This window comes from Rhinatrema bivittatum, chromosome 9 (genome assembly GCF_901001135.1).
Source record: "Rhinatrema bivittatum chromosome 9, aRhiBiv1.1, whole genome shotgun sequence".
NCBI classification, from domain to species: Eukaryota; Metazoa; Chordata; class Amphibia; order Gymnophiona; family Rhinatrematidae; genus Rhinatrema; species Rhinatrema bivittatum.
In genome coordinates, this window is record NC_042623.1 from 261,410,733 (window position 1) to 261,431,204 (window position 20,472).

A 20,472-nucleotide genomic window follows, 5' to 3' on the forward strand; every position below is an offset into this window, starting at 1 on the left:
AAAAATGTATCCAAGAGTCCAACATGCAGGCTACTAGAATAGTTTAAATGTCCCAGTACCTGGGACTGAAGCACAGTTCTAAACATATCAGTGTTAAGAACAGTTAATAGGGGGTTTCAACATCTTTAGCTTGTAGAAAGATTATTTTGCAAGGTGTTGAATATATAGTTTCATGTTCAGCTTAGAATTCAAGTACATATCCATATTTTTAATCTCAATTAAAAGAAGTAACAAGATACCTTCATATAACAAAGTCATAACACCATCTTTAGCAAGTTGCTCATCAACACATAGAAGCCTCATTTTCTGTATGTTGAGTACTAGCCCATTACTTGTCAAACAATCTCTTATACTATTTAAACACCTCTGCATCAACATTACAAGGAATATTCAATCCTTGACACAAAAGGATGACCAACTGAAGACAATCTGCATAGAAAAATAAATTACCCCCAGTTGACTTGATTAAGGAGACTAATGGTGGCAAATAAATATTGAATAGGACAGAGAACCATTCTGAATCTTGTAGAACTCCTGAAGATAAAGTTATCTAGGTGGAACAGGTGTTACCTAATTGTACGCACTGTCTTCTGTCCTTCAAAAATGAGGTAAACCAAACCAAGACTGCCCTACCTATATTACCGAAGTGAGAAAATTAACAGATCATATTTAATGTCATCGAAGCCCAATGCAATATCCAGTTGCATTAAGATACCTGATTCCTTTTAGTCTAGTCTTTAGTAAACAGTGTCCATCAACAACAATAAAGTAACACTATACTGTGGACTTTTCTACAACCAAACTGTTGATCATCTAAAATAATTTCCTGCAAAAGCTCATCTATTTGCAATAAGACACATTTTTCTATTACTTATCCAGGTTTTGGAGATAAGATACAGGCTTTATTGCTCTACTTCCCTTCCTGGGCACTCGATTTATCAATCTCCTGTGGTCCAGCTTTCGGCATCCCTCAAGACTCTTTTTGCAGAGGATCAGTGCTCCTGTGGACCTCATTGACTCATCAGGGTAGGTGCTCAGCACATGAAGAGTTCCAAGCAGCTAGAGTTGACTCCACTTGTAACATGGAGTGACCCACCTACTACTCTTTCTTCTATGGAGCCAAGCATTTTAGCACTAACATTGAGCTTCAGATATTAAGGATCAATGTCTGCACCAAACCTGAGCCAAAGAACCTTGAAGAGGAAAGCCTCCCCAGACTCTTGGAGATGATCAGCTCCTTGGCCATGAGAGCTCAAACAGTGTCAAAAAGCAGTCAGTTCAAGGACTGGCACAGACTTAGATGCCATATCCAGTATGTATATATATATATATATATATATATATATATATATTTATTTATTTATTTAAAGCCCCAAAATCCACATCCATGGGGGAATATGTGGAGCTAGTTAATGTAAGATGCTGGTTATCTAAGAGCCCACTGCATCCTACTCCAGGCAGCAGCATGCAGAGAACAGGAGAAGAGGAGAGCGAATTAATTGGTTAAATCTCCTACTGGCAGTTTTTCTTCTTCCAATACTGCTCTAACCATAGCTTCTTTCAACTGTTGAGGCTTAAAGACCTCAACCATAAATGTATTAAAAATGGCCCTTATGACCTCAAATGATTCACTCTTATCTTTTACAATAGCAAAAGAGCAAGAATCTAGTTGCAAATGGGTTGATTTAAATTGCTCTACTACAAAGGTTACATTGTAGTAGAGCATTGATTATCTCACTATCCTCTCTCAAAGGCCTTTCTAATATCAGGGTTATAACTAATATCTAACTGATTACTAATTTTTATGATTTTCTCTTCAAATTAATCTATCAATTTATCACAAGTTGAGTAATCATGCATCTCTGGCTTCAATTTAAATGTTAAGTTCCAAACAGTGACAAATAATTCCATAGTACAATTAATGGGCATCTCTATTTTATGAGCAAAGTAAACATGCTTTGCTATTTGACAATCCTATGGTCTCTCAACTGATATTCATACAATTCCTTATAGAAACACTGTGATAGTTTCACCACTTTCTTTCAGTCCTTCTAAGCGACTTCTGCTGAATCAGTAATGCATAAGTAAACCAAGGGGCATTTCTACTTGAATCCCTCACGGTTACTTCCCATAATGGTTGCACTTTATCATAAATTGCTAACAGGCTCCCATACCACCTGTTAAGTCAACTCTTCAGCTGGTGCTCCAAACCAGCTCTCATCACCCAACTCCCCTATTTGTATGAAAGGCCACACCTATTTCTTACCAAATTGACCAATACTTTTACACTTCGCTACATTAACCAGTTTAAACAATATCAAGAAATGGTTTAACCTCAGCATCTTTATAATGTGGCAGCTAGTCACAAATCTTAGTCAGTCTTCATCAGAGAATAATAAATCCAAAGTGTGCCCTGCTTATATGTAGACGCATCAAGTAACTGTAAGCAGTTCACACCTGACATAAGAAACAAATGTTTTTTGGCATGAACAGAAGAAACATCATCCGTGTGTATATTAAAATCCCCCATAAAAATAGGTTTATGAAACTGAACAGAAATCAAACACAGCAAGCTGATTTAACTCATCTTTTTTTTTTTTTTTTTTAATTTATGCTGCATTTAAATTTTACAAAGAAGAAAACTTAGACAGTATTACAATATTAATAAATTTGCAATTAACAATACTTAATACACAATGTAAATTTACTGTCAAACATATTAGAAAATATATAGGAATTAATTTTACTCCAAATAAGGAAAGGAAATTTGAAGTGAGCGAAAAAATAGGAAAACAGACTTAACTTGTACAACTGAAAAGAGTGACATTACTCCTAGTATTTCCATACTTTCTGCCTCATTCCTATACCATTACTAAGGGGAGTGAGAATAAGAATCAAGGAAAGTACGAAGTTGATTAACTTCAAAGTAAACATATTTTTGCCCACTTCTCCAGATTTCACATCTACAAGGGTATTTTATGGTCATCTTTCCTCCCTTACTTTCCACTTCTGATCTAAGCTCCAGAAACTTTTTCCTTCTTAGTTGGGTCATTCTGGAAAGATCGGGGTACATCCAGATCCTTCCACCATGAAACTCCTCTAACCTTTTCTTCATAAATAGTCTAAAGACTGTATCTCTATCATTGGCAAATACAAAGGTGACATGCAAAGTTGTTCTAACCTCTATCTTGGTTTCTAAAGTTGTCTCTAAAATTTCAGATAGATTTAGTGATTGATCTACAACTTTTTTCTTTTCTGAAGTATTACTTTTACTATCAAGATAATAAATTTTTGCAACTGTAGGCATCACTTTATCTGGCCACTTTAATATTCCAGAAAGATACTCTTTAAACATATCTAAAGGAGTTATTAAATTCAACTTAGGAAAGTTCAATATTCTTAAGTTTAGATATTTTTGATGGTTTTCTATCATCTCCAATCTTTTATTATGTAAGATTTCAGTTTTTGTAAATCTCTGATGACACGTTTCCAATGTTGTTATCCTTTTCTCCATTTCGCTGTTTGTTTCTTCAATCTTTAATATTGATGTTTCAAATTTCTTAGATTGTAGGTTAGATTCTAGTGTTTGTTTCATTAAATTGACTATAGCTTTTTCAAGAGATGTTATTGCGGACCATAATGATTCCATAGTGATGTCATCTGGTTTGGTTGGCAATATTTTCATTTCCTTGTCCATTTCTACATTCCCCTTATTGGCTAAGTTTACTCCAAACTCCTCTCTTATTGGTGTTAGTCCAAAAGGCTGCTCCATGGTCTTTTGAGGGGGAGGAGGAGTTAATGGGGCCCCGGGGCTAAGAGTTGTCTCGGCCGGGGATACAGGTGTTCGCTCCATACCTGTATCACCAATGGCCCCTTCACTCGGTTCTTGACTAGGAACTGCTGGGAAGAAAGTCGATATCTGTGTTTGAAAAGGTTCGGGCAGTGGGGAGGATGTAATTGCCTCCCTAACCTTAGCCTTTCTTTTTGTATGAGGCATTGTTAGTTAGGAATAAATTAATGATATCATATATCCTCCCAACAGTAGTCAACTCTGTGCAATAACCTTATCTTGGAGGGGTTGGGAGCAACCAAACCAGTTATAAATTGGTTTTACTCACAGTCAGGTAGTAAATCATCCATTGAAAATATATTTGCTCTTTTTCCTGTTGCGACACGCGCCGGGACGGCGACGCGCGCCGAGGGTATCCGGTTTTTAAATAAAACGCCGGTCCCCTCGTGATGACGTCAGCGCACCTCGTTCCAGCCGAAGCAGATCAGGTGTGGAATTCCGCTGCCTTTTCACGTTACTCAGGTCCCAATCATTCGTATTTCCGAAGAAACAAGGTAAAATTGTACCAGTTAGTTGCTCCTCCAACGAGGGCGCCGAGGGTATCCGGTTTTTAAACAAAACGCCGGTCCCCTCGTGATGACGTCAGCGCGCCTCGTTCCAGCCGAAGCAGATCAGGTGTGGAATTCCGCTGCCTTTTCACGTTACTCAGGTCCCAATCATTCGTATTTCCGAAGAAACAAGGTAAAATTGTACCAGTTAGTTGCTCCTCCAACGAGGGCGCCGAGGGTATCCGGTTTTTAAACAAAACGCCGGTCCCCTCGTGATGACGTCAGCGCGCCTCGTTCCAGCCGAAGCAGATCAGGTGTGGAATTCCGCTGCCTTTTCACGTTACTCAGGTCCCATTCGTATTTCCGAAGAAACAAGGTAAAATTGTACCAGTTAGTTGCTCCTCCCTTTAACTCATCTTTAATATAACTAGGAGGGCAATAAATCACACACGTGGTCCAGTCATGAACTATAATAACTTTATTGGCAGATCAGGCTCAAATTCTATGCTCTTGATGCATATATTCTTTCTATAAATAACAAAAACCCCATGCCCCTTCATTTCCTCAGATGGGCTTGCTGCATATAACAATAACCATCTAGACAGATTTGATTTAATAAAAACATTATAATCTTTATGCCAGGACTTTATAATTAACAAATTAAGCTTATATTGAATAGCATCCAAAATATAACTCTTCTTCTCTCTCACTAACCTTGAATTTATATAACCCACATGTAACTCAGCTCTGAAATTATGATAATATTCTTGGAACTTCTGTAAAGCAACCAATGTCATATTTCTTACTGGAATTCTCCCACAAGTTGAAAGCCCTACAGACCTCCAGGATATAATATTACAGGGATATCCCTTGCCATACTTACCCCCACCCCAAACCTTAGCAAAGGCAAATTGATTTTCAAAAAGATCAGCTTTTCCATCAACTTTGGTGCCAGCCTTAAGCGATGAAGGCTCATTGATAATCCTGCCAATCTGCGATTAAAAGGAATCATGCACTGGGCTTGCTGGTTGGTGAGCAGGAAAGAATGCTGAGCCTAACATTGGCTAGGTCTGGCCAGACTGTGGACTTGTGTGCCCAATATGCCAGCACATCTGTGTTCATATCCTCGATAGGTTCTGTGACATAGTGTGCTACATAAATTTGTGCTGGGGTTTCCTTTGCTGGGCTGGGCTGAGGGTTTCTTTTGCCAGCTGCTTTAGATATGGCATCTGTCAGGAGAGCTGGTTCTTTGCGGGCAATATGGATACGCTGTATTGAGGTGGAGGAGAATAAGTTAGCTGGCAGGTGCTGCTCCTGCTTGTATTACTCTCTGAGTTGGCCACTATTTCCTGTACTACAACCCTGCTATGCCTCAGTCTCTGGTGTTCCTGTTTACACACCGTATCTACCAGCATCTCCTTCATGAAAGTGAGATGCTGGGACTGGAGGGCAAGATTCACTTTTATCCATGGATAATATGGCTTATATGTTTATATGGAAGGGGGGGGTGTAGCAAAAATAAATAAATACATGATTTTTTGTTTTCTGGGACAGTGGGTATCCTGGGGCAAAGGTTGTTAGTAGAGTGGTGGGGAGATAGACAGGGTCTAGACAAGTTTGCTGTGCTAAGCCCATTGTGGTGGTGTTGGGGTGCCAGGTTTTAGTGGCAGAGTTATCTATCAGATCTCCCAGACCAAATGGGTGCTCCCAGCAGTTGTTAGCTGCATTCATGAAGCTTGCAAGGTAAGAGAGCGCATAGTGGGGCTTTTGAGTATGATAAAGGAGGGCTCAGTGGCAGTAGAAGGCCATGGGAGCAATAGGAAACTCCCACAGCACTGAAGAAGTTATTCTGGTGGCTGTAAGCCACAATTTAGAAGAGCCATGATGGAGTAGGCCTTAGGAGTCAGCTGAAGGTTCTCCATAGCAGGGAGAGGAGGATCGTTGTGATGATCTAGAAGTGATCTGTTCTATCTAGATTGGGTGTGGCTGTCTCAAAACTTGGGGGAGGTAAACTTTGAGAAGCAGGAGAGCCATTGTGGCCAGTGCTCAGTGTGAGCTGAAGTCTCATTGTGGAGCTGAATTCTCATTGTGGCTAAGTATTCCTGCTTATTACTTATAAGTATTGTAGAAGGCTTCTGTGTATAATTCCTGTCTGTGTTTCATTTCATTATAGTCAGATATTATTCTAGTAAATTAATTTGCTGTTTGGGTGCTCTGCTATAGAGTTAAGATTTAAAAACAAATTTGCTGTTTGGCTGCTCTGCTAAGGAGTTAAGATTTAAAACAAAAAAAACAAACAAAACCCTCCAGCTTTTAATCTGATAAAATCTATTTCTCATTTGGAGTTAGCTGGCACTAATAATCTGTTTAAATATTAATATTGGGGAATAAAGAGCTGTGTAAAAAGAATTTACAAAAAAGGACAAAAATTTCTAGAAGTGATCTGTTCTATCTAGATTGGGTGTGGCTGTCTCAGAACTTGGGGGATATAAACTTTGTAGAAGGCTTCTGTGTATAATTCCTGTCTGTGTTTCATTTCATTATAGTCAGATATTATTCTACTAAATTAATGTTATGAACCCTTCCAACGGGTCCCCCCGCGAGCAGGCTCCTTGTTTTCGCTGCTGTGCTGCTTTCCCGACGTGGCAGGGTGCCGCCGGAGTCGGGCCTTCGCCGGAGTCAGAGCCGCGGACCTTGCCTGCCTTCCCGTGGTCTGGAGGCTGCCCTTCACGGTCCTCTTCGTGGCTGGTTCCGCCGCTGACATCCTCAACATCTTCGTGGCTGAAGGCCACAAGCCCTGGTCTTGCCTAGTGGCTGGAGCCGCACTCTGGGCTTCCTACAGCAGCAGGAGCCGCTGCCGACATTGGCCTGCCTTCCAGCTCAGCCCTGCCTCTCTTACGCTGCCGTCAGTGCAGGGCCGCTGTCCACGGTCCTGCACAGCTTGGTTCCTGCTTCTCCTAGGCACGCGGCTGCGCCTCTCTTCTATATTTAAAAGGCCCACAGTCAGATATGCCCTGGGCCCCACCTAGTGACTATTTCCTGCCACAGCCCTATAAAAGGGCTGTTCCTACATTTCCTTGTTGCCTTGCATCGGAGTGTCTTCAGTCCTGGAGGCTCCTGCCTACCAGAGCTCCGTCAGGTCTTCTGTCTTCTTCATGGAGCTCCTCGTCTCATCTAGTCGTCTTGTCATGCAATGTCTTCATTGCCTGAGGTCCCCGTCCAGGTGTCCTGGTGTCTCATCTCCTGATGTCTCGCTTCCTGGTGTTCTAGCCCTCCTTGATGTTCGTTCTTGCTCTGGAGCCTTCTGTTCTGCCTGCTGTGGATCTCCGGGTGAAGGGTCACCATCATGGGGGATGCCAGCAGTGGACTGGTGTCCTGTGCTCCTGATCCATCTTGTTCTGCCAGCCCTTGTGGAGCTCTGGATGATATCCGGCTCCGTCGTCAAAGTTCTGCCTCAGCTGGATTCTTCCCTGTGCTTGTCCTGCTCTCCATGTGGTCCGTGACCAGCCACCTCGGGCTGTGTACGGCATGCAGTGGGACAGGGTGGTCCGTGATCAGCCCATTGGGTCCACCCATGAAGGTGGGCTGAGTAGGGTGCCCTGAGAGACAGTGCCATTGTCTACCTGCCCAGCTTCTCATCTCGTCTGGACTCCATCAAGTTCCTCGTCTCGTCTCTAATGCCATTGCATCAGCCTTGGTGTCATGTCTTCATCAGCCCTGGTGTCATGTCTTCATCAGCCCTGGTGTCATGTCTTTAACAGCCCTGGTGTCATGTCTTCAATAGCCTTGGTGTCTTGTCTTCAATAGCTTGGTGTCATGCCTTAATTCAACCCTCATATGTGATGCCGTCGCATCAACCTTGGTATCATGTCTTCATGTCAAGGCCTCAATCTGCCCCATGCCGATCCAAGCAGTAGGTCCAAAAGGGCTCAGAACGGTCGGAGGACTGTTCTCCTACCAACATCATCTTGTTGTTGATGCTGGGAGCTTGCAGGTCTGGAAGAGGGTAAGATCATGTCTATGCCATCCTGGGACACGTCGCCAACCCTCGGTTTGGTCCTGGATCCATATCGGGTCGGACTGAGGCCCAAGGGCACACTAAAACACCCGCATATGTAACAGAATGCAAGGCCTTCCGAGGCCATTCCGACTGCAACACAACAATTAATTTGCTGTTTGGTTGCTCTGCTATAGAGTAAAGATTTAAAACAAAAAAAACCCCTCCAGCTTTGAATCTGATAAAATCTATTTCTCATTTGGAGTTAGCTGGCACTAATAATCTGTTTAAATATTAATATTGGGGAATAAAGAGCTGTGTAAAAAGAATTTACAAAAAAGGACAAACAAACTTCTAGAAGTGACATGTGCTATCTAGATTGGGTGTGGCTTTCTCAGAACTTGGGGGAGGTAAACTTTGAGAAGCAGGAGAGCCATTGTGGCCAGTGCACAGTGTGGAGCCAGGGAGCACTAAATTTTCTTGTGTCCAGCTAAGTAAAGGTTTAACTTAGTTAAACTTAGTAAGCCAATCAGGAGGAGGGTCTTATTAAACTCAACTGCAGATACAGAATCCTGAGAACATCCATGACCAAGGGTTAACTGTTTAAATCCCTTCCACCTTACCCCTCTGCCCACCCACCCCCTAGGTTTGCTTTTCTGATATAGTCTACCTAAATACATAATTGACAACAGGATAACATAGTAAATTGGTATTTCCTTAGGTGTTAACCATCAAATTACCAAAATGAGGACTATCCAATATAACTATTGTGAAGCCTTTATTCAGAGGGAAATCATCTGGAAACTTACGGCTTGCCCCATTTGTTCACAGCTCGCTTCCTTGAAAAAGGAGCTGGCTGTAGATAAAGCTCAATTAGCTTCAATGAAGAAAGGCTCATCCTCTTTACAATATTCGGGAATTAATTCCACATTACCACAGAAAAACCAAAAGTCAAGGATAATGAGATTTACAGTGGGCTCAGGCAGAATAAGACCTGTGACCCACAGACACCCATTCTTGACAGCTGTGCAACCCACAAGTCTACCCCCCCCCCCCTTTCACACAGGGCATTAAGGAACTCAATAAACAACAAGATTACAGAGGGCTCTGGTAGAATTGAACCTCTGACGTAGAGACACACACTGTATCAAGTGCAACAAGTACAAAAAGCCTTCTCTGTAATAAATACTGAAGAAGCTCTTGAAAAAAAGATTGAAGTGTTATCTGAAAAGAGAGAAGAACCCCACTGCATACAAGAATTCCAGATCAGTAACCAAAGGAAACAACTCATTGTGCTGGATGAATCTGTCATCAAAGGCACTAATCTTTCCCCTTGCACAAATGCAAAGGGAAAGGGAATAGTGGATAGCAAAATTCAAGTAAAGTCACAAAAGGAGTCCAGGAACAGCAGTAACCTGAATGAGGAAAGCTGGAAAGCTATAAGCACAAATGCTCGTAGTTTGGGCAATAAAATCCCAGATCTGCAAGCCCTAATGGTGGAGGCAGACTTGGACATTGTTGCTGTCATGGAGACGTGGTTCACGGAATCTAACGATTGGGATACGGCAATACCGGACTATAACTTGTTAAGGAAGGACAGAGAGGATAGGAAAGGGGGAGGAGTGGCTCTTTATATCAGAAACAATATCCAAGCATCTGAGCTGCAAGGAAGATGGGGCAACGAAAAAGCACTATGGGCCAACCTAAAAAAAGATGGGACATCCATTTTTATTGGAGTGGTTTACAGGCCTCCAAACCAAAAGGAAGAGCTTGACAGAGATCTGGTTGAAGACATCCAAAAGATGGGAGAGAAGGGAGAAGTGGTGATTGTTGGAGACTTTAATTTGCCATATGTAGACTGGAGAATCCCATCTGCAGAATCTAACAATAGTAGAGAAATAGTGGATGCTCTGCAAGGAGCTTTGTTCAAACAAATGGTAATAGAACCCACAAGAGAGGGAGCTATACTCGCTTTAGTGCTCACTAATGGAGATGTCTCTGATGTGCAGGTGGGTGCCCACCTCAGCACCAGTGATCATCAAATGGTATGGTTTAATATCACAAAAAGGATACGGAAAAGAAGCACACAAACCCGAGTTTTGTAGTTCAAAAACACAGACTTTGATGAAATGGGGAAGTACCTGGAGGAATAACTAGTAGGCTGGGAGAATGAGAGAGATGTGGAACAACAGTGGACCAAACTAAAAGGAGCAATTACCAAGGCAACTAATCTATATGTTAGAAAAGTAAAGAAAAGAAAAAGAAAAATGAAACCTATCTGGTTCTCCAAGGAGGTGGCTGACAAAATAAAGGCTAAAAGAACAGCGCTCAAGAAATACAAAGGATCCCAAAGGGAGGAGCACAAAGAAGAATATCTGGTAGAACTGACGGAGAAAAAGAAAGTAATCAAGACAGAAAAAAGTCAAGCGGAAGAAAGGATTGCCAAAGAGATTAAGAGAGGTGACAAAACATTTTTCAGATACATCAGTGAAAAGAGAAAAGAGAAAAGTGGTATAGTGAAATTGAAAGACGAAAACGATCAATATGTGGAGAGAGACGAAGAAATGGTGGAAATATTAAACAAATACTTCAGTTCTGTGTTCACTAAAGAAGACCCTGGAGAAGGACTATTGCTAGTTAACAAACCAGAGGGGAATGGAGTAGATGTAACTCCATTTACAGTAGAGAATATATGGGAAGAGCTGAGGAAACTGAAGGTAGACAAAGCCATGGGGCCAGATGAGGTTCATCCCAGGATACTGAGGGAGCTCAGAGATGTGCTGGTGGGTCCACTGTGTGACCTGTTCAATTGATCCCTAGAAACGGGAGTGGTGCCGAGTGACTGGAGAAGAGCGGTGGTGATCCCGCTTCACAAGGGTGGAAACAGAGAAGAGGCTGGTAATTACAGACCGGTTAGCCTCACCTCGGTGGTGGGAAAAGTAATGGAGTCGCTGTTGAAAGAGAGAATAGTGAACTATCTACAGTCGGGAGAATTGCTGGATCAGAGGCAGCATGGATTCACCAGGGGAAGATCCTGTCAGACAAATCTGATTGACTTTTTTGACTGGGTAACCAAGGAATTGGATCAAGGAAGAGCACTCGATGTCATCTACTTGGATTTCAGCAAAGCTTTTCATACAGTCCCACACAGGAGACTGGTGAATAAAATGAGAAGCTTAGGAGTGAGTGCCGAGGTGGTGGCCTGGATTGTAAACTGGTTGACGGACAGAAGACAATGTGTGATGGTAAATGGAACTCTCTCTGAAGAGAGAGCGGTTTTAAACGGTGTATCGCAAGGATCGGTGTTGGGACCGGTCCTGTTCAATTTCTTTATGAGCGACATTGCGGACGGGATAGAAGGTAAGGTTTGTCTTTTTGTGGATGACACTAAGATCTGCAACAGAGTGGACACGCCGGAAGGAGTGGAGAGAATGAGACGGGATTTAAGGAAGCTGGAAGAGTGGCCAAAGATATGGCAGCTGAGATTCAATGCCAAGAAGTGCAGAGTCATGCATATGGGGCGTGGAAATCCGAATGAACTATATTCAATGGGGGGAGAAAGGCTGATGTGCAAGGAGCAGGAGAGAGACCTTGGGGTGATAGTGTCTAATGATCTGAAGTCGGCGAAACAATGTGACAAGGCGATAGCTAAAGCCAGAAGAATGCTGGGCTGCATAGAGAGAGGAATATCGAGTAAGAAAAGGGAAGTGATTATTCCCTTGTACAGGTCCTTGGTGAGGCCTCACCTGGAGTACTGTGTTCAGTTCTGGAGAACGTATCTCCAAAGAGACCGAGACAAGATGGAGGCGGTCCAGAGAAGGGCGACCAAAAAGGTGGAGGGTCTTCATTGAATGACTTATGAGGAGAGATTGAAGAATCTAAAAATGTATACCCTGGAGGAAAGGAGGAGCAGAGGTGATAAGATACAGACTTTCAGATACTTGAAAGGTTTTAATGATCCAAAGACGATGACAAACCTTTTCCGTCAGAAAAAAATCAGCAGAACCATGGGTCACGATTTGAAGCTCCAGAGAGGAAGACTCAGAAACAATGTCAGGAAGTATTTCTTCACGGAGAGGGTGGTAGATGCCTGGAATGCCCTTCCGGAGGAAGTGGTGAAGACCAGAACTGTGAAGGACTTCAAAGGGGCATGGGATAAAGTCTAGAGGATGTGATTGAAGAGTGGGTGGCTCGTGGGAATGACGGCTACTACCTGATAATACCCTTATTCAATAAACATACACATGGTTAATGTGACGCCAACATTGCTCTAAGCTTCAACGGCAAGAGGAAATGTGGAATAAAGGATTTGCATTCACAAAAAAGTGGGGAGTAGCTTGCTTGTTACGGTGGCTACTACCCCAAACCAAATAAGCCTGATACTTCACTTTCAATGCATATCCAGCATAACTCTCTGCTTCAACGGCAGGGGAGAAATACTGATACTTCAAGCATATCCAGCATAGCTCTCTGCTTCAAGGCAGGGGAGAAAGTCTGATAACTCACTTTCATTGCATATCCAGCATAGCTCTCTGCTTCAATGGCAGGGGAGAAAGACTGATACTTCATGCATATCCAGCATAGCTCTCTGCTTCAATGGCAGGGGTGAAAATCTGATACTTCACTTTCAATGCAATTCCAGCATAACTCTCTGCTTTAACAGCAGGGGGAATGAAGAAAGGTGGATCTATATACAGACAACAACCAACAAGGACTGAATTATTTAGTCTGGGTGGGCAGGTGGGCATGGGTGTGGCTTGCTTATTGCAGCGGTTGCTACCCCTAACTAATTGGGCTAGATAGTTCACTTAGATGCAGTTCCAACACTGCTCTCTCATTAATGGTGGGGGTGGAAGGGAAATAGAACCAAAAGGTTACTAAGAGCCAGGAGTAACATACGTATGAGAAAAATAAAGGTGCAAACTTGCTGGGTAGACTGGATGGACCGTTTGGTCTTCTTCTGCCATCATTTCTATGTTTCTATCTGCAGTGCAGAAGAATATGGTCCCTGGATGTGGCAGGCATGCAGGAACAGGTGTTGGATCAACATGCAGGAGAGGGCCTGAATCAGCTGAGAGATCACAGGAGCCAGTGGCAGGAAGAGGTGCCCAGAGTGCTGATAAAAAGTGTCAGGCAGCACCATAGCAGGAAACAGCTGACAGGGAGTCAACAGCAGCAAAGGAGAGAGGAAACAGCTTACAAGGGAAGGAGTGGCATCGATGGCCTTGGAGAAGCCCCCGGTGTGGTGATACTGGTTAAGCCATGATCCTGCTGATGTCAGTTATGAAGTTAATGGAACTTTCAGCTCCTGAGCAGGGGACTACCAAATTTAAGTAAAATTATGGAATTAAATAAAAATAAAATAAGATAAGTATAGTGGGGAAGTGGGGAAGCCCAAGACACATCAAGGAAACCACCACCTGGCCTCCAGAGCATATCTTAGATGTGAAAATTGCCCTGATAGAGCTCAGTCAATTTTGAGGTTAAAAACCCCTAAAAATACTTAAAATATTGGGAATGGTGGTTAAGGTCACTAGAAGGAGACTTGGGCACCTTAGCACAGGTGGTGTTTGGACTGTTGGAGCAGCAGATTTTAAATTGTGGACATTAATGCCAATAAACAGCTTGGGGATTATTTGAGCTTTGTGGTGATATGGATTGAGGAAAGTGGATACTAGGAATATTTTTATTGCCTGAAGAAACAGTTTTTGGAGAGTTTTGGATACAGAAAACATTAATATTGTCCCACAATAGTAGCTTCCATGTCATTAATTTTGATGGTTTAATTCAGAACCTGCCTAGCAAAACTGGGACCAGCATGACAACCAGGTAAAATTCTGAAGCTGTAGCCAAGGCTACCTGACAATGGTTTCCCTAGAAATAGAGAAAGGGTTAGCATAGTGAAAGCACCAGTACCAAAATTTACATGGGAAAATGTAATAAGTAAGAGAGAGAGAGAAACTCTTTATTAAACTTTCATATTAGTCAACTATATCACTATAGGAGGGTAAAATTGTGCAATAGCATGCATTATGCTATTACACGATGCAATAATGCACCTCATTTTCATTAATCCCGCTGAAAGCCCTCTCCAATCTCGCCCCTTTAAATTAATTTGTCAAATTTACATTTGCAACGCGCATTGCGATTATCACGTGCGTTATGACGTTATCGCTGGTGTTAACGCCATAACACATTTTGATGAATGACCCTGAAAGAGAGAGCATGTAGTAAAACATTTAGTAGATATACTATCAGACAGACCCTAAGAACTATTTAAGTTCATGATATCTGCAAGAACTATAATCTTAGACTCTGTGAAGATGAGTGCCAGTTTAGAATCAAGCTAGTTAGTCCAGAGAATTTTAGTCAGAGCTTAAAACTTAAAACTGACAAGGGCAGTGTTGGAAAAGGGTGTGAAGGTCAGTGAGTATGATAGGATAAATGGGAATAAGGTATACAGTAGGGGTGTGCATTCGTTTTGAACTTAAATGGAAAACGCAACTTTTTTTTTTTTTTAACTTAAAAAAATTATGAGGCGTAAACGATCGGATTTCCAACTTATTCAACATAGCTATGTTGAATACGTTGGAAATCGCGATTGTTGATCTAAATAAAAATTTAAACCCCTCACCCTCCTTAATCCCCCCCCCAAGACTTACCAAAACTCCCCAAGCTGGCCAAAAGTTCCGTGAGGGTCCCGGGAGCGGACCCGAGGGGAATCACATGACGTCCGCGTCACTCCGTCGTGACGCCGATGTCACGTGGTCCATCGCGGTTCCGCTCCCGGAACCCTCGTTGGGCCCAAAAGGAACTTTTGGCCAGCTTGGGGGGGCCTCCTGACCCCCCCAAGCTGGCCAAAAGTTCAGTTTGTTCAAAACGAGGGCACCGGGAGCGAAATCCTGGTGGACCACGTGACGTCCGCGTCATCGACGTGACGCGGCCGTCACGTGGTCCACCAGGATTTCGCTCCCGGAGCCCTCGTTTTGAACAAACTGAACTTTTGGCCAGCTTGGGGGGGCCTCCTGACCCCCCCAAGCTGGCCAAAAGTTCCTTTTGGGCCCATCGAGGGGTCCGGGAGCGGAACCGCGATGGACCACGTGACGTCGGCGTCACGACGGAGTGACGCCGACGTCACGTGATTCCCCTCGGGTCCGCTCCCGGACCCCTAGTTGGGCTCAAAAGGCACTTTTGGCCAGCTTGGGGGAGTCAGGAGGCCCCCCCAAGCTGGCCAAAAGTTCCTTTTGGGCCCAACGAGGGGTCCGGGAGCGGAACCGCGATGGACCACGTGACGTCGGCGTCACGTGATTCCCCTCGGGTCCGCTCCCGGACCCCTCGTTGGGCCCAAAAGGCACTTTTGGCCAGCTTGGGGGGGGCTCCTGACCCCCCCAAGCTGGCCAAAAGTTCAGTTTGTTCAAAACGAGGGCTCCGGGAGCGGAACCCCGGTGGACCACGTGACGGCCGCGTCATCGACGTGACGCGGACGTCACGTGCTCCTCGCAAAACCACTGGGAGGAATGGCTTCCTGACTCCCCGCTGGACCACCAGGGAATTTTGGTAAGTTTTGGGGGGGATTAAGGAGGGTGAGGGGTTTAAATTTTTATTTAAATTTTTATTTGCACGTATGGACATAGACTCAACTTATGGAATTCTCCATATGTCCATATTGACCGCAAATGAGCCCCCCATTCGACTTATGGACTTATGAACATAAACTTTCGGGCTGCACATCCCTAGTATACAGCCAAGGTAAGGTAAGGATAGGAAGATGTAATTGTTAAATTCAAATGACTCGAGTAAACATAGTGCCAGCTTTTGGCAGATTCCAGGGTGAGTGAAAGCTGTGACTACCCATAATGACACAGAGTTATAGAAATGAGGGTAATAACATCTGGAAAAAAAAAAAAAAACGTGTATAAACCGCCGCCCCTGCAGGGTTGAAGATTGCTGTCGTGACCGAGGTTGATGGTATCAGTAATGTAGTCGTGAAATATGTACAAGGCAGCAAGCTCTCAGGTGTTGCCCTACAGGGGTGCTGTTTAAGGCCTTCCTCCCTACTGGGTCTCTTTTCAGAAGGGGGTTCAGTAGGGATTCTAATGGCTACCACCCACCCAGTGCAGTCTCTTGCCGGTTTAGAGGGGAGGCAAGGATAAATAAGATATTGTATATATTTTTTAATAATTTTATTTAAAAATACTCTTTTAATGAAATCGTACTATTTCTTAATACTACTGTGAATATTAAATAACAGTTCTCTTAACAAACCTTAAAATATATTTCTTTTTCTTTTCCCTATCACAGATTAATAACTGTAACCAAACAAGCAATCATAAAATAATATATCCCAGCTACTTCCAACTCATCTATTTATCAGATAAATATTTCAGTCCTTAATCTTTCTTGAATAGTAACTTTAATGTTTCTTATATCATTTATTTTAAATAAAAGAAAACTGATTCCTTGTATTCTCTTTTCTTTTCTTTCTCTTATTTAAGTCCAGTATTTCTTCTCCTTGTTGTATTCAGGTAAATAAACTTTATTTCTTTTGTTATAGTCTTTTATTTTCCTTTTGTATTTAGTGTCTTTTCTTACTTATTGTTTGTAATTGTTCTCAAGTGCACATGTAAAACAATATGCTCAGGCCTGGCAATAGAAGTTTTAAGTTCTATTATTAAACTTATGTTTTTTTCTTCTTCTTTTCGTTGCTGGCCAGATGATAATCTTGTCGTTCCCTCGTCCTTTAGTCTTCTTCTTTTCTCTTCTTTTTCTCCGTATGCTGTTTCTTCTTTCTTGTACCTACTAACTTATACTTTAAATAAACTAATAACAAATACTAACTCCCTGATACTGCTCCGGGATCTTCCGTAAATAAATATATATATATGTATATGTCAATCTGTGTATTCTGTCTTTGACAGAGCTACTTGTTACTGTTTATCTATCTAAATTAAATCAAAAGATAATTGGTATTCCCTATCTTTTCTTCTTCTTCTTCTTCTTTCTCTTTTATAATTAAAAGAACAATTCCACTATAAATACTTTCATACAACTCTCTTTTTTATATTCTTCCACACTTATGAGTTCCTTCTTAAATTATTCTTTGGATATAGACAAAACTGCTTTGGATACAATTTTACTTCGCCATACAATATTTCCATATGTAATTTATATCCTCTGCTTAATAGCATGTATGGAATTGAGCTATTATAGTGATATCTTCTTTATAGTGACTGTTGTTACAGTTTTTGTCACTAAAATGTAATACACTTTATAATGCTCAATTTTATTGCCATTCCATCTCTTCAAAAAAAAATAAAAAAATTCTATTCACTCAAACAGTATATTTAGCCTATTAAATGCTGTTTTAGAATGCGATACAGCAATTTTTAATTACTTAATAATAGTTTATTTTGCCTACCTTATCTTAACAGGAACCCTCATACAAACACATCCATACTTTCATTCATTCTATTTATAGTGCAAGTTCTTTCATTATTTCACAATGTTTTATACTGCAAACTAGGCCTAAAGTACAGAGAATCATGACAGCACCTCTGTACTATTCCACTTCTACCTCTCAACTCACTGTTTCTCTAACTGTCTCTTTCTTTTCTTAGATCCTAAGATTCATTCTCCTGCTGATGTCATTGCTCTAAATAGTGCACATCACTGCTCACTATATGTGTTCTGTCTTTCCCCTCATGTTCATTTCTACTTGGGTTTATTAATTTCAATATCAGAAACATTTTAATAGATTGTTTATTAATAAAAACCCTTCTTATTTGCTACTTTAATTCAGTGCTAAGGCTCACACTAGTGCACTTGTGCACACCTTGTTACTTGTAAGCAAGGAAGCTACTGACATCACTACTTAGTTACCCCCTTATTTTCCAAAGTTGTTTTAGATGATACTATCCTACGTAGGGGTGTTCAGACTATTCCAATTAGACTATTAATGTATTCATCTTACTGTATCAGACTATTATAACTTTCCTAACTGTAATAAAAATATTTTACATATTTTCTCTTTACCTCCCAGGTATTTTAATTCCTTCTTACACTTTCACCCTTCACCCAAACAATATAAGTATACATATTTCTTTTATCCATGTTTCTGTTATCCTGGACTTATCTCCTTCAAGTGGCGTAAACCTCTATTTCAGGCTATCAGTCTCATTTAGTTTAATAAATTCTTACTTTTCTTTCTTTTACTTAAAATTAATATGCTCCCCCCACTTAAGATGGGGGTCCCTGATGACATCATTAATGACATCAGGTAAAGTGTCTTCTCCTGGGCCTGCATCAGAACCTCAGCCCCACCCAAGCTGGACAGAATTCCTCCCTTCATAAAAAAAAAACAAACAAACAACTCACCCAAGAGCTCCCCGACCCTCCTGACTCCAGAAGCTGCTCCCTCCTGTCAGCTCTGAGGCTGCTCACACAGAAGGGGAAGGCCATGGGCAGAGACAGTGACCCCTCCTGTGCCGGTCTCTGTCCACCTCTCCTCCGCTCTCGAGCCATCCTGAAGGCTGTCAGCAGCAGCAGCCCCCAACCTGAACTGCCCACCATCTCTCTCTCTTCACTCCTCCCACTTCCTGTCCTGGCAGCCTGCTCTGGGCTTGACTATGCTCCCTGCCCCCCCCCCCCCCCCCCCCCCCCACTCTCATCAGGCCTGAGGCAGTGACAAACAAACCAACAAGAAAAGAAAATCTCTGTTGTCTGCACTAATGCAGACGCCACCCTGCTGAAAAAAAAAAAACCCAAACATGTCTCAGTTTAAACTGAGACCAGCACTGCTCTCCTGTTTTGTTTCTTTTTTTTACTTTATTAACAAGTGCAACAGCCACTGCAAGCAAGACACAGCTCTATACTTTTCCCTAAAAGAAAACCCAACACCTCTGAAGCTCTGCTCCATTTTCAGACACAGGTAAACTTTTGTATTTAATTTATTTATATATGATATTTTAGATCTTATCTACAAGTGTCTCATGAATTTTCTTACCTTTAAAAAATATCCTGCCTTTCATCTATGAAAATAAACTTGAGCCTGATGCTCCTGCAATAAACTGTGGAAGTAAGCAAGACAGCTTTCATTCCTTCTTAATTACAAGGGAAATAAATTATCAGGCTTTAACCAAGAAAAAGAAAACAACACGTCATTGAGGATACTACAAAGCATACCACCACCAAGCAGTTGCCCTTTTGAGTATAACTCTTTTAACAAGGGAAAACATGAGAATTATGCCTTAAAGTCACCCAAAGTTTAGGATCAGGAGAGGTGTGAAAGGATAGGTTTGATAAAGTAACCTCTGCCCTTGTTCTAGGTTATAAAAGTATAATTATCTTTTATTTTCCTGTTAGCTAGATTCACAGATCAACCAGCCTTTGAGGATTTTCATGTTAGGTAACACTCTTATCAGCCGATGGAAGATTATATGTACAGGGAGATAGTAGACTAGTAGGAAAAGAAGACAGACACAGATGAGTGAACAGTTCTTGCCAGCATCCACCAGATTTGATTCCAAGCAATGTTAGCAGGTCCAGAATATTTAAAAGATGAGTGTGTGAACACACCATCACTATAACAATCATTTATATAACAGACTGAATAAAATAGAATGCACTATAAAAAGACCACACGTTAAACAAGAACACGATAGGAAATGGAGACAAAGACAATCACACACAAAGGAACAACAATGGAAAGAAAAATAGTAAGAGAAACAGGGAGCAGGAAAGAGAACACAGATGCAACAGAAACAGACATAAGAGTAAGGAACAGAATACATATTTACCGTTCCATAGTAGAGGAACTGCTGCAGTATTCACACTTTTTGAAAAGAAGTACCTCTGAAAGACAAAAGCATTGCTCAGTCACTTTCTAAGAAAAGGAGATATATAGCTAAATATATTGAGGTTAAGAAAAAGTTAAAAGGTAGAATACCCCTTATCTGAATATTGTTCTTAGATTCTTGAATTTTTCTTCTTAGTTGTTAAGCTGGTAATGAAAAGAAGTGGGGCAGGTTTTCAAAGGGTTACACGCGTATATTACGTGCGTAACCCCGAAAACCTGCTCCTGCGCACGCCGAGCCTATTTTGCATAGGCTTGGCGACACACGCAAGCCCCGGGACGCCCA

The 20,472-nt window shown here is 41.9% G+C and overlaps 1 long non-coding RNA gene across 1 annotated transcript in view; it reads left to right on the forward strand.

Annotated features, from left to right (window-relative positions):
- Positions 1-19,026: 19,026 nt before the first annotated feature.
- The window catches only part of LOC115099046, a 211,328-nt gene continuing 209,882 nt past the window's right edge, over positions 19,027-20,472 (forward strand). The window contains exon 1 of the long non-coding RNA XR_003858671.1: positions 19,027-19,262. This is a non-coding gene — a long non-coding RNA (uncharacterized LOC115099046). The remainder of the gene's footprint in view (positions 19,263-20,472) is intronic.